This window comes from Rhipicephalus microplus, chromosome 9 (genome assembly GCF_043290135.1).
Source record: "Rhipicephalus microplus isolate Deutch F79 chromosome 9, USDA_Rmic, whole genome shotgun sequence".
In the NCBI taxonomy this organism is placed as follows: domain Eukaryota; kingdom Metazoa; phylum Arthropoda; class Arachnida; order Ixodida; family Ixodidae; genus Rhipicephalus; species Rhipicephalus microplus.
The window spans coordinates 103,072,981-103,088,553 of NC_134708.1; the positions used below are offsets into that span (position 1 = coordinate 103,072,981).

The 15,573-nt window shown below is 48.7% G+C and overlaps 1 protein-coding gene across 12 annotated transcripts in view; it reads left to right on the forward strand.

The window, feature by feature from the left end:
• LOC119163114 (XK-related protein 6) overlaps positions 1-15,573 on the forward strand; it is a 145,082-nt gene that overhangs the window by 49,726 nt on the left and 79,783 nt on the right. The window lies entirely within an intron of this gene.

Genomic DNA, 15,573 nt, shown 5'->3' on the forward strand with positions numbered 1-15,573 from the left:
CAACCGCCAGTGGTCTGCGCCGAGCTGCTTGCGACCGACTTATGGAGAAGCCAACTGTAATGGCGACAAATTTTCAGTAAGTTCCGACGCTAGCAAAAGCCCCGCCAGCCCATGCTGGTGCACTTACAGCGTGCGACGTACTACAAACAAGCTCTTTACGAGAACCCGCAACGTGTTTTCGACAACTCCCAACAAAGCGACGAGGTCTCAGCCCAATATCGTCAGCATGGAGCTCATCGCAGCGGCGAAGACAGGCGAGCACTCGATGAGCGAGCGTACGGGAGGCCGACGGCAATGGCGGCCAATTTCCAGGCAGTCGCAAAGCACAGGCGAACTGCAGACGCCGAAGCTCACCTTCGCGAGGGAGTTCGTGCGTGCGATATACAACACGACTGAGCCCGTTGCCGGCATGCGTGATACGTATCGCACACGCGACAAGTAGAGTAGAATAAAGAATGATAACCTAGTTGCGTTATTATCCAGCGCTGTTTTCTGCCCTGAGTCGAACTGATGTATATATCCGACAGGCCTGTTCTTGTCGGCCGCCATATTGGCCTTCCCAACTGTTGCTGTCGTGTGTTGGTCGTGACTATCTTGAAGCCAGAGATATACAGCGCGGCGTGGTTACCTGTCGAGGCTTGCTCCAGACATTATGGGTGAAGCGAAACGCTAAAGCAGCAGCCAACGCTCATTCAGGCATACACACAAGCACCACGTCGCAATTCTTAGATCATCGAATTCAGGCGGTCGTGGTCGAGCACCCTGAGCGCAATGACACGCAACCGCCACCGGCAAAATACCAGGAAAGAATTAGCCAGCAGAGGAGGAGAAGGAGATGTGTTCTGTGGAGAAGGAGGGCTGGGCACCTTGGCAACACTTTTCGCGCTGCCTGCAATGCCCGGGTGGTTCATCTCTAGTGGAGAGTAAGTGATTTCGTGCCACACGCTTCCCTCCGCGGTTCCTCCTCAATGGTCTATCCGCTCATCGCGCGCGCCTTTTGGGTTCCATTACTCCTTTTTCTGGTAATTTTGCCTTAGAGTGTGGCGTGGCAACGCTGGCGTGACGCGATGAAACGAACGCAGGCGCGCATGCGTGCAGTGTCACGTTCAAGTGTAATCGCGCCTTGACTGTGGCATGTTCTTGTTGTCACAAAACATGTATCTAATGATTATCATGTTTGAACCAGTCACACACCTTCGTCATCCATTGACGTCACGTAATACCTAATTTGGCATATAATAAGCTAGTGAAACTGCCGTGAGCGCATCATGAGTGCGGCATGTAGTCATGTTGTTACATGACACGCATGTCGTGATTATCATGTTTGGATGTGTCATTGACCAATGTCGTCCGTTCGCATCACGTAATACCGCATTTGTCACTTATGAAGCTAGCGGAACGGCCGCGAGCGCATGATGAGCATTGCATGTAGTCTTGTTGTTACCTGAAACGCATCTCATGTTTATCATGTCTACACCAGTCACATACCTTCGTTATCGATTCACGTACCGTAATACCAAATTTGGTATATGTTATGCTAGCCAAACGGCCACGAGCGCATCATGAGCGCGGCTTGTAGTCATGTTGTTACATAACACTCATGTCGTGATTTTCATGTTAGGGTGTGTCGCTTGTTTTCGCCATGCATTCATGTCATACCACACAAGTTTTGCAACATGCCATGTAAACGAAACCACCGCAAGGGCTGCAGTACTATTAAAAGAAAATCATGACATTTATGACAAACATGTCATGATTTTCATGTTGTAACTAGTCGAATATGTTTTTCATACAGTCATGGTATGTCATACTAACTTTGGTGCTGATACCATTATCCGAACGGCCAGCAGAGCTAAAAGTCGTAGGCGGCTAAATAGATAGATAGATAGATAGATAGATAGATAGATAGATAGATAGATAGATAGATAGATATATAGATAGATAGATAGATACGCTCAAATTTGGCGAAGTTCGCTAAGAAGTTCTTCGCATTTAAAAACAACGCGTGTGAAATCGTGTTGCCAAGGTGAAGCATAATTTACAAAAGAAGATGACATATAGCATATCAAAAACATGCGTGGATGTGTACAGTAAACTAAAAATACTCAAGAAAAGCTATCACTGCATCGGGGCTGCTTGACATATGGAGCTGACAGAACATAAAAGCCATTCCCATGGCATGCATTCACTCTCGTTCTAAGTTGTAAACGAAACCGTCCTTGACTTGTAAAACGCACTTATCCCCGGCGAGAACCACGCCACATACGCTTAAGAGAGATTAACGATTAGCGATGTCTTCTCCGATCAGGCGGGATTTCCCAGTGATGAGCTTGCGAAGGCTAGCCCATCGATTGGGGCAACGAGAGGCCGTTACTCTAAACGACCAGTGTACCTGGCATTCACTGCATTTAATTCTATAGACAATTTCACTGTTTGCAAACGAGGACCTATATGACATCCTGTTTAGTCCACCGATGTGCCTTAAAGGGCCACTCAGAAGGCCCGATACCAAATTTTAGTTAGACAGTGGAAGTTGTCGGCTGTCCGATGAGGAACATTTTTCCACAAAAAATTTTCGAATCGGTTTATCACTAGCGGAGAAAACAGGTTTTTTGAAGCGGCGCGAAACGAACATGAGAGGAGGTGAGTTCAAAATTCTTGCTGCTCTTCTGCGTAGCCTTCGCAAGCCAAATCTCTTCCCTACCTTTTCTGGCGTCCAACCAAGAGATCAGGTGCACATGACGTGCTCGAACAAGTCTATTCATCGAGCATGCGAGCAGCGTTGTTTTTAATTGCGAAGCATTTCTTAGCGAACTTCGGTGACTTTGAGCGTATCTGTCAAACTATCTCGCCGCCTATGACTTTTAGCTCTCGTGACCGTTTCGATGGAGGTATCGATACTAAACTTTGTATGGCATAACATGACTGTATGAAGAACATATCTGACAAGTCATAACATGAAAATCATCATATCTGTGTCATGAATGTCAAATTTACATTTCATGGTCCTGCAGCTTTACCGGTGCTTTCGTTCACATAGCATGTGTCAAAACTGGTGTGGTATGGCATGATTGCATGGCGAACACAAGCGACAAATTCTAACATGAAAATCATGACGTGCGTGTCATGTAACAACGTGACTACGCGCCATGCTCATGATGAGCTCGCGGCCGTTTCGCCTGCGCCACATATACAAAATTTGGTATTACAGTACGTGTATGGATGACGAAGGTATGTGACTGGTGCAAACATGATATTTATGGCATGCGTGTTATGTAACATCAAGACTAAATGCCATGCTCATGATGCTCTGGCGGCCGTTTCGCTAGCTTCCCTTATACCAAATTTGGTATTACGAGACGTGAGTGGATGACGAAGGTATGATACTGGTACAAACATGATAAACATGATATGCGTGTCATGTAACAACATGACTGAATGTTATGATCTTGATGCGCTCACGGCCGTTTCACTAGCTTTCACATGTACCAAACTCGGTATTACGCGACGCAAACGGACGACAAAGGTAAATGACAGATCCAAACATGATAATCACGACATGCGTGTCATTTCACAACATTACTACATGCCACACTGATGCGCTCACGCCCGTCTCGCTAGCTTGACTTATGCCAAATTTGGTATTACATGACGCTAATGGATGATGAAGGTATGTGACTGGTGCAAACATAATAATCGTGTCATGCGTGTGGTATGACAGCATGACTACATACCACAGTCAAGGCGCCAATACATTTCGTCGTGACGCGGTGCGCGTGCTCGCCGGCGTTTATTTCGTCGCGTCACGCCGGCGTTGCCATGCCAGGCGCTGGTCCTGCCATATACTCACAGGCGCGCGCCACGCTGCGTTGCTTTGGCGCATGCGCGTCCCAGCGCGTCTGGCGACCCTCCGTGACGGAGAGAGAGAGAGACGCAGTTTTGTCTGGGTAACGCATGGCACGAAATGCAGCATGTCACATTTCGCACGGGTTGCCGTCGGTCCTAGCCGAAGGACGTTGGTTGTGCGTGCCTTCCGACTATAGAGTGCTCGCGTTTCCCAATTTAGTGTCGCTGTGACCAGCGTGTGCGCACGTCAACGCTACATTGGAGTATATTAGGTTCTTCATGATGCGCTCACGGTCGTTTTGCTGATGCTGATGAATGACGAAATATATGACTGGTGCAAACATGCTAATCCTAACACGCGTATCATGTAAGAAAATGACAACATACCACGCTCATAGCGAGCTCGCGGCCATTTCGCTAGCTCCATATATACTAAACTTGGCATCACGTGACGTGAATGGATGACGAAGGTAAGCCACGCATCCAAATATGATAAGCATGACACAGAAGTCATTTACCTCCACCTCGTAACGTTGTGCTGATTTTAAAGTGACAAATCAACATTTCTCTTCATGCTTCGCATATCATCGATTCCCACTGGACGAAGGATCTGCAATTTTTTTTTACCAGCCTTATTTTGTGGTCTACTGCCTGTCTCTGTGGGATGGTTTGGAAACACCTGTTTAGACACGCTAGAATAGATGAGTACAATAAGGGTGCGGACACGTAGGAGCATTTCGTGGTAATCCTCAGCTCGATGTGCTGATCACTGAGACACGAACGCATGGGAAACGCCTACACATTAGCCCCACATCTCATTGCAATTCACGGGAGAAAAATGAAATGAAATGACGCTGACGTTTCCTAATGTCGTCCCATTATTTATCTAAAGTTTTAGTGATCTCTTCAAGCAACAAATTACATAATCTACGCATGTCTTGTTAAATAATTTTCACCATTTCACGTGCCACTGTGTACAACGTCAGAGCGGAGTCGTCTACGTAGAGGACCAACATCACTGCATTACCATGTACGTAGGGCCGTTCATACGCGCAAGTCATGCCCTCATTCTCTGGTCGCGCACCGGCAGAAGGGAAAGGGACCAGCGTTCATTTTGAAGTTTGACCAAATTCCGCGGCGTGCAGTATTGCAAAGTTTGGCAGACGTGATCATGAACACCTCGTCTACGCATTGCGCTTGTCAGCTCAAAATTGTCAAACCTGGTAAATGGCCCTTTAATAGCGTCTATGAGAAAGTAGAGCTTTTGAAAATAGCCCGCTCAATTTTTTCACTTTACTCCCCTTATTTAGTGAAACATATTCAAATAAATGTTTTGAGCTACATAAAAATGATAAGAGGTTTTTTTGAACTTTACGCACGTTCCTTTTATTTGAAAAACTAAAGCGAGACTTTCCTGACCCTTGAAAAAAAAATGAGAACGTGCTTTCAGTTTCGAAGTTCAGAGATGGTAAATGAGGTGAAAGGAAGTGTTTTTCGGTACAATGCTTGTGACTTTGAAACCGTGCCTCTATAGACGCCAGACTCAAGAGTTTTGCTAGAGTAATGGTATACAATCCCTATGGGACCAGAGTAGCGCAACTGTATTCCAGCACAGCCGGCGCCTCAAGCAATCATGCGTTGAGGAGAAACTGACAAACTGACGCTCAGATGAATTTTGTGTTTTCCAACGCCACCGGTGCATTGAAGCGAATCGTCGCCAGTCAAGTTCAAAGTGAATCCACCTGGTCCTCACGCCTTTTCTGAACGCAGTTCATAGATGCGTGCGGGTGACTGAGGATCAGCTCTAGGTGCGCGCCAGGTCGGCAGTTCTATCATGAAAGCCATCAGAATGTTACAATGACTGGGTTAGCTTGGAAAAGACGTTTTATTAGTTTTACCAGTGGCTGAGTGCTCTTCTGTTTGTAGTGCACACGCTAAAGGAGAAGTGCACTGTTTTTGTTAAGCATTCATATCTGTTCAAACGGCGCTGGATTGCCTATCTTCATGCAGAGGAAATATATTTATTCCGCACTGACGTAGCTAAAAGGGCGCGGATGTAGAACTCGCTAAATTTTACAGCTAAATCTCTTATGAGATCACATGGGCCGATTCTGGTGCCGTAGGTGTTTGCAACTAGCGCTTTCGGTGACCACTATCGCAATAAATTATGAAAAAATAGAAAAACTAACAAAAACATACGTGTCCCACTTGGCATGCAAACCTGAGTTTTTTGCGCAGCAAAGTAGTGTACCTCAATGCTACGCCGAAAATTGCAGCTGAATTTTATTGACACGTTATGTAGGCTGCATATGAAGTAAAAATTTGCGCTTACGTGTATAATAAATTGTTTCAGAACCTTGAAGTGATAACCATGCGTCAAAAACAATGCGAAATGTGCAATCAGTACGCCGTTATGCTCTTACGCAGTTCAAAAACCTCATATATAATTCTTCATTGACTCATATTCACCAAAACTAACCGGGTTAGTCCATGTACTGTCATTGTCAACGAACGTCGCATTTCACCAGCGTAACGAGAATACTGAGTGTTGCCGCTTATTATCCGGTAAAATATTTCGAAAATTCCCAAAATGTGAATGCCGCAAGACGAAATGGGTTGATATTGTTTGGTCTGCACTGTTTGTCACATGCTGAGCAAGAACGTCGTTTTTTACTACGTTTTTTAATGAGCTCTTACGTTTAACTTTGTTGGTAATCGGGCAGAAAAGCGGCCGTCAAGCACTGTAAACAGCGCGTGAAGTACGCATGCCAAGTATGTCGATAAGAAATGTAGCAGGCGTATCGCCTGCAAAAACAGAGGGCGACTCGGCCGGATAGCTGTGGTTGTTAGCCAGGCAAGATGGCGGACCTATACGCCACTCTGGTACCATAATCGTCATATACATTCACTCTAAGTTTTGCAGACACAGTGCGCCACCTCTCAGCGCAGTTTTCGGTAGTGCAAAGCCCTAGCACAGCTTTCTGAGCAACTAGGCGCAACTAGCGTGGGCGAAGCAACGATTGAGCTAAATATGAGGTGTGCTGACGTATTGAACACTCAGAAAAAAGCTAGAAACATCTATTTATCTGTCGGTCGCGTGAACACCATGACGTGTTTGCTGGTTCCTAAAGAAAACGACGGCGAAAACAAGAGCAGACGCAAAGCTCTGCGCTCTACAAAGAAAGATCTCAGTCGGTGCTACTGTTGCCTTGGGAATTGCCGCGGACATAAAAAGACTTCAGTTTTACCGATTCTCATAGCTGTCACGAAGCATAACGAAGACAGCGCTAGATACGGGCCTCTGCGAACGCGTTGGGTAAGTGAATTACTCGCGCTTGCCACAACCGATTGCATGAGAAAGTGTGCTAAAGTAAGACTCCTGTTCTTGTTTTCTGTAGTCTTGACGAAGAACCGTGATGACTTTGTTCATGAAGCTCAACAGAGCCTCTGACCGCGGTGAACACGCGCGAACCTCTGACACCCGCGTTAAACTTCGCACGCGCTGCTGCCCTCGATAATCTGAGGTGGTTGCCACTACACATCATTGCGCACGTGGGCTCTGGAGTTTCTAAGCTCCAGCTTCGGCTAGCAAGCGCTAGTCCAAGCCTTATAGAGCTAACTCACAAAATGTTGGTCGTGACCACAATCCAGTTTTTCTTGTCGCTGGTGTCCGCGATTGCCGGAGATATTTCGGGGACCTTAGTTTTGTCTTTCGTTGTACACCAAGAAAGTAGCCGTGCATGTATTCTCATTTGAAGTACACAGTCAAACGGGGTGTTGAACAAGCAGGAGTTCACTCGGTGAACGCGAGATTTCTTTAGGGCAAGGCCTAACCAAATGCAAGCCTGCGATCACAGCACGTCTTCTTCTTTCTCTACTTGAGCTCCTTGTCCACTGCCCTCGTTACAATCAACCCCGGGAGACGAGGGAGCCATCATGGCAACCTAAAGACTGGTGTACACAGAAGGGTCATGGTATGGCTTGAGCCGAGAGTCATGTATGATTTCTTGTCCCCAACGGTGCTTTTCCGGAAATTCGTCCAGCGGCTCGACAAGGTAGTTTCCAGAGAATGTTTGGCGTACAAGTCGATAGGGACAATGGTACCTGGACGAAAGCTTGTCGGAGAGTCCAGGAGGAGTAGAAAGAATTCGTATATACACCAGTGAGTAAGGATCAAAGCTGATAGGCGTGATTAACGCGTCATGGCGACGTTTTTGTCGCGTCTGGTCGTGTGACCGGAACGCACGAGCAAGCTTCCGACATTCTTCAGCGTGTGTTGCTGCTCGAGAAACGGTAGTCATTTCTGAAGGGTCCGGTTGAGAAGGAAGAATGATATCCATTGTTGACGATGGCTCGCGTCCAAAAAGAAGGAAGAAAGGCTAAAATCCAGTGGTGCTTTCTGTTGCAGTGTTGTAGGCATATGTCACAAAAGGCACTATACTATCCCAGTTTGACTGGTCGGATGAGCGTACATGGCCAGCATATCTCCAAGTGTACGATTAAAACGCTCTGTCATACCAATAGTTCGTGGGTGATAGGCTGTGGTGGTGTGGTGTATGATGCGACACTCGCTGAAAAACGCTTTGATGGGATCAGAGAGAAGAACGCCGCCGCGGTCGCTTAATAACTCCCGAGGTGCTCCATGCCTTAAAACGAGGTTTTGCAGTATAAAACACGCAACGTCTTTTGCGGTAGCAGAAGGTAACGCAGCTGCTTCAGCGTACCGCGTTAGGTGGTCGATAGTGACAATGAATCAGCCGTTGCTACTCGAAGTATAAAGAAGCAGACCGTAAAGGTCGATTTCGACATGATCGAAAGCTCGTGTTGGACATGGCAACGACGGCAAAGTACCTGTGGCGTGTTGAATGGGCATTTTACGTCGCTGGCACGTAAGGCAAGACATTAGGTAACGGCGAACGAAATGGTACACACCACGTCAGTAGTACCACAGCTGCAAGCGAGTGTATGTTTTTAACACACTGGCATGGCCACATTGCGGATCATCGTGGAACGTGCCGCAAATGTCAGAACGGAGATGTCAGGGAATGACGAGCAATCACTTACGGTCGATCCAGCTGTAGTTTCGGTGGTAAATCAGGTTATTCCGAATAGCGAATGTTGTGCTTGACGGCGAAGCGTCCTGGAAACTGGAGCGGGCGTCCGGTTTGAGAGAAAGTCCAAAAGGGAAGAAATCCAAGCGTCTTTGCGTTGCTCGGAAGGCCTGTCCGAAACGCTGATGGCCAATGCAGCACTGGTGGAGATAGGCAAGCAGACGGACTCTGAACTCAACGGCGAGCGTGACAGGGCACCGGCATCAGAATGCTTCCAGCCAGAACGGTAGATAACACGGAGATCGAATTCCTGTAACCGCAATGCCCAACGAGCGAGCCGACCATAAGGATCTTTTGGTGAAGATAACCACCAAAGCGCATGGTGGTCTGTCACAATACTAAATGGATGTCGATATGAATAAGGCCGAAATTTTCCGATAGCCCAAATAATGGCGAGGCACTCTTTTTCAGTGACACTATCATTCTTCTCGGCTTTACTGAGGTTGCGGCTGGCATAGGCAACGGCGTACTCGTCAAAGCAATCCTTGCGTTGGGCCAGTATGACCCTTAGCTCGACACCACTAGCGTCCGCATGAAGCTCCGTTGGACCAAATGAATCGAAATGTCGCAGTACGAGAGGCGTAGTGAGGAGCCGTTGGAGTTCCTGAATTGCATCATGACACGCCTGTGGCTACGCTGACAAATCAGAACTTCCGACAAGAAGATTGGTCTAGGAGGACGTAATAGTGGTGAAAGTACGGACGTAGCGCTGGAAGTGTCGGAACTTTTTGATGGTGGTTGGTTTTGGGCACACCGCGACTGAAATAAGTTTTGTAGGGTCCGGAAGAGTGCCGTCCTTAGAAACCACATGGCCAAAAATTTTAAGCTTGCGAGCACCGAAGTGGCATTTATTCAAGTTAATTTGAAGTTAAGTTGAGGTTAAGTTCAAGTTAAGTTGAATGAGAACAACCGGCAAAGCCCAGGGACTGTTGGAGAGCTAGATGATGCCACGTTTCAACATGTTGTTCACTTGTTCGTCGATGACACGGCGTTCAGCCGATGACACACGGTACGGACGCTGTCTTAGTGGGGCTTGTTGACCGGTATCAATACGGTGAACTATGGCAGAGGTTCGGACTAAGCCTGTCTGGTTACGATCGAATGAAGGGTGAAAACGGAGTAGAATAGTTATATTCTCTTGGCGCTGAGTCGGTGGGAGCTCAGAGTCGATAGCATCCGAGAAGACATCCAGAACATCATTAGGCGCGTTGGTAGGAGTGACAGCACAAATTGGGAGCGAAACCGTAGAATCGGTTATAGTAGCTGGAAGAATACACTCGTAAGGTTCGTAGCTTCCCAGGCATTCTCCACGTAGTAGGGATGATGGGCTGTCAGAGGGATCGCACACATTAATGGCAGCATGGCCGTTGCGAAAAACTACGACGGCAAACGAAAGCATAAAATGTTGACGGCATAAACAGCCCAGGCGATTTCGGAGGAGAGGCAAATGCCACCGGGACAACAGCCGAGAAAGGAGCAATGTCAACGTCAGAAGCAGCAAACACTCTACACGAAGCGCGTTCGTTGGGTTCATAGCACGGCGCAGATAATGGAGTTCAGAAAGTGCAGTCTACAAAATCAGAATTTTACGAAAGAAAGTCCCATTCAAGGATAACGTCTTGCGAGTAACAAACTAAAACTACAAATCCGACGACGTACATCGCACCTTGAATGACGACTCGTGCACTGCACAAAGCTGAAAGCTGAACATGGTGGGTCGTAGCTGTCTGCAAAGATAGGTCGGTAAGTTGAGTGGTCACTTTCTTCAAGTTTCGGCACAGTTTATTGCTAATTACAGATACGGCAGCTCCTGTGTCAACAAGTCCGTGCATCTTAAAGCCATCAATATAGAGTTAGTTTTTGTTTGGGGGACAGCAGTTAGGTCTTGAAATTTTAGCTGCCAACGTAGTTCTTGCCTCCGGAACTGCGCCCGTCAGTTTTCCTCTCTTGGTGGGCTGTTTCGACGTAATATTGGAGAAATAAATCGATGACGAGGAGAACGTGAACGGCTTGAGCCGGATGGTCGGCGACCGGGACGTATGTCTAGAGGTGGATCGGCAGAAATGGGATATCACGGCTGAGTGGGTGTGGTGGGCGTGTAATGTGAGGCCGCTGCGATATCATGAGGAGGGAAGCTGCGAAGGCGGCAGTGACGAGCTATGTGGCCTGGGATGCCACATGAAAAACATATAGGCCGATTATCCGGAGGGCGCCATTGACTGACAGTAGGGGCACTGTTCGCTGAATAAGTTACCGTAAACGATTGTGCAGGAGGCGTCATCATATAAACGTTCCGAGCTGTTTCGTATACAGCCAAACACAGGACGGTCAACGGGCGGGTAGTTAGAGTCGACGAATAAACGTGGCAATTTGCTTCGTAGATAGCCGGAGACGGTGGCGCACGTGGCCGAGCAACAGCGGATGCATACGTTAGTGGTGCGGTAACATATGGTGGCGCCTAAGCTGCCGGCAATGCTTCGGCAGCTGGTGATTGAATGACCTGACGAAGCGAAGGCGACAGTGGTGCCATCGGCTCGGCAGTTTTTGTGAATATAGATAGCTGCCGGGTGACCTATTCGCGTATGAATTGCTTTATGAGTGCATCAACGCAGAGTGGTCGGCGGTGTCATGGTGATAGTCGAGAGATGAGAGGTCCGTGGTCTCTTGAGCAGCACAACGTGTAGAAGCACACTGCCTATGCAGCTCATCATAGCTTTGGCAGCACTGAATCACCTCGGCGACGGTCTAAGGACTCTTCGCAGCAAGCATTTGGAATGCACCGTCGCCGATTCCTTTCATGATGATCCTGATGTTGCTTGCCTCGTCCTGAGTCGAATTGACGAGCTTGCAGAGAAAGAGCACATCTCCGATGTAGCTCGTGAAAGTATCATCTGTTCTCTATACTCTGCCACACAAGCGCTTTTAGCAAGAAGGCGGTGGACAGCAGGACAGCCAAAGACTTCCGAGAGGGTGTTCGCTAATTCCGACCAGGTACTGAAATCACTGTGATGATTCCTGTAAGATAAGTTTGCCACGTTGGTCAGGTAAAAACTCACATTTGTGAGCTTATCAGCGGCGTTGCACTTATTGTGCGCGCTCCCAAGTTCATACTCGGCAAGCCAGTGTTCCACATCTTGGTCCTCTGTGCCACCAATTACTAGGGGGGGGGGGGGAGTCGCGCTGACGGAGAGTGCCAGCGCAGAAGCCAGGTACGGTTGCGAGATCTGGAGTGGCGGCCTGCAATGGCCCCGGTCAGTCATTGCAGAAAGTCGTTGGAGTTATAATGTAAATGCAAGGTCAAAAGCAGTAGCAGCGTCGGTACAGAAGCAGCAAGAGCAGGCCGAGTATACGGGCAGCGTCGCAGCAGCAACAAGGCAGCCTTAGCTCGCGCCTCGCGCCAACGTGCCGATGTCGCTGCAGTAGTGGGCATTCCTCTTCACTACGTTTCGTCCCCCGTCAGAAAAGGAGCCATCTTGGCGAGTCACAGAGAACAGAGTACGAGCGGATCGTAATGAGGTTTCAACCGCTGTACGTGAACGGTTTCACAACCCCGAAAACGCTGGTCTGTGGATGGCACAACGGTTTCGACGATGTAATGATTGATTTGTGGTGTTTAACGTCTCAAAACCACCATATGATTATGAGAGACGCCATAGTGGAGAACTCCGGAAATTTCGACCACCTGGGGTTCTTTACCGTCCACCCAAATCTGAGCACACGGGCCTACTACATTTCCGCCTACATAGGAAATGCAGCCGCCGCAGCCGGGATTTGAACGCGCGACGTGCGGGTCAGCAGCCGAGTACCTTAGCCACTAGACCACCGTGGCGGGGTGGTTTCGACGATGTAGTGAACATGTGAAGTCTGCGAGACAATGCGGTAGGGTCCTTGGTATTTTAAAATAAGCTTCGAGGAAAGGCCTGTAGGGATAGCGGGAACCCAAAGCCACACAAGAGTGTCTGGAAGAAAGTTAGGGTACGGCTGGTTATCGCCACGTCGAGAATTTTGTCGCCATTGGTCGTAGGTTGTAAACGACTGGGCGAGCTTACGGCATTCCTCGGTGCGGCGGGCAGCTTCAGAGACAGGCGTAGACTCAGAGGAATCTCGGTAGTAGGGTTGAATGGTATCTAGTGTGGTGGAAGGGTCTCGGTCATATAACAGGAAAAATGGCGAAAAGCCTGTAGTCGCCTGTGGAGCAGTGTGGTATGCGTATGTCACAAAAGGCAGAATGAGGTCCCAATCGGAGTGGTCTGAGGCGACATACTTAGCTAGCATGTCCCCTAGGGTACGGTTGAATGTTTTCGTGAATCCATTCGTCTGCGGACGGTAGGCGGTGGTAGTCCGGTGAATTATACGGCATTCGGCAAGGAGTGCGTATACGACTCCAGAGAGCAATACATGTCCTCGGTCGCTGAGAAGTTCACGTGGTGCGCCATGACGCAGAATGAAGTTAGGCAGGAGAAAACATGATACGTCGCGTGCTGTTGCAGCAGGTAAAGCGGCTATTTCCGCGTATTGCGTCAAGTAGTCTACAGCGACAACGATCCAACGGTTTCCTGAGGTCGTGAATGGTAGAGGCCTATACAGATCGATTCCAACGTAGTCGAAAGGCCTGGCTGGGCAAGGGATTGGCTAGATCGGACCAGAGGCGTGACGAGGGAGAGCTTTGCGTCGTTGGCACTGAGGGCATGACTGAATGTATTTGCGCACAAAGATGTACATGCCTCGCCAATAAAACCGAAAGGAAAGCCAAGCGTATGTTTTGAAGACGCTCGCATGTGTGCACTGAGGGTCAGTGTGGAAAGCTCAACTTATTGCAGCACGAAGATGGCGAGGTATGACAAGTAACCACTTTCGGCCGTCGGACTTGTAATTCCTGCGATAAAGGAGGCCATCGTGGACCTCAGAGTGAGCCGCTTGACGGCGCAACGTTTGAGAAGATGGAGAAGTTGACAGGTCCGGAAGGAATCGCTGGAGTTCTGATCCAGTCATCCTTACGTTGCTCAGACGCCATGTCACAGTTTTCTGGGAACGCAACCATTTTGTCCACGGCAGATAGACATGCAGAGCTTTCGGAGGACACAAGTGAACGTGATAGGGTGTCGACATCAGTGTGACGTCGGCCAGACCTGTAGACAGCACGCATGTGCAACTCTTGCAACCGTAAAGCCCAGTGAGCTAAATGGCCGGAGGGGTCTTTCAATGTGAATAACCAGCAAAGCGCATAGTGATCGGTGACTACTTCAAAGGGGTGACCATATATTTACGGTCTAAATTGACCTGGAGCCCATATAAATGTCAGACACTCCTCCTCTGTCAAAGAATAGTTCTTCTCCGGTTTGGTGAGGCTACGGCTTGCGTATGCGACTACGTATTCCTCGAATCCCGATTTGCGCTGCGCGAGCACGGCGCCGAGTCCAACAGCGCGGGCATCGGTGTGTACCTCAGTCGGAGCAGTTGGGTCAAAGTGACGCAAGATTGGTGGTGAGGTTAACAGGCGGCGCAACTTTTCGAAAGAATCGTCACAGTCGGGTGACCAAGCGTAACTTTTCGAGTCACTGTACAGAAGTTCAGTCAAGGGGGCGGTGATCATCGCAAAATTCCGAATAAATTGGTGGAAATAGGAGCAGAGGCGAAGAAAGCTGCGCATATCCTTCAGAGACGCAGGTTTAGGGAACTATGCAACTGCCCGAAGCTTGGCGGTGTCAGGAAGAATACCGTCTTTAGAGACAACATGGCTGAGGATGATGAGCTGATTTGGGCCGAAGCGGCATTTGTTCAGGTTGAACTGAAGGACGGCGTCAGTTAGGCACTAGTACTTCATCTAGCCTGCGGAGATGCGTTGGAAAATCCGGTGAAAATATAACTACGTCATTCAATTAGCACAAGCACAGACCAAAAGGCATGACACAGAATTCGTAAAGGCCATCAGGTGTGACAAAGACCGTCTTAGGCTGATCTTCAGGTGCCAGAGGGACTACGTAGCCAGAGTAGCCACTACGTAGGTCAATAGGAGAGAAGTACTCCGCACGTTGGAGGCAGTCAAGGGCATCGTCAATTCTCGGTAAGAGGTAAACGTCCTTTCGAGTTTTGTTGAGACGACGGTAGTCAACACAGAAGCGAATCGACCCGTCGTTCTTCTTAACGAGAACGACTGGAGATGCCCAGGGGCTATTCGAAGGCTGGATGACGCCACGCTTGAGCATGTCAGCTACTTGGTCATCGATAACCTGGCACTCGGCTGCGGACACGCGATAGGGTCTTTGACACAGTGGCGAATTGGTACCCGTATCGATGCGGTGACACACAGCGGACGTGCGGCCGAGGGGAGTATGCTGGCAGTCAAAGGAAGAACGGAACTTCTCCAGCAGTCGTAGAAGCTGAGCACGTTACGAAATGGTTAAAGTGTTGGCGATGGAGCTGCTGAGTCCGTCAGGCCTAGTAGTCTGCGGCGAAGAGGCTTAAGTCACTCCGGCGACTTCGTGTTTGGCGGAAGAACCAGTCGACATGTGGACAATTGCAGAAGGGTTCAGCCTGTAAACCCACCCGGCGCACTCACCCCGAAGTAGTGTTACAAGACATGACAAGATGTTCCAGATGAGCAGTCTGCTGACGC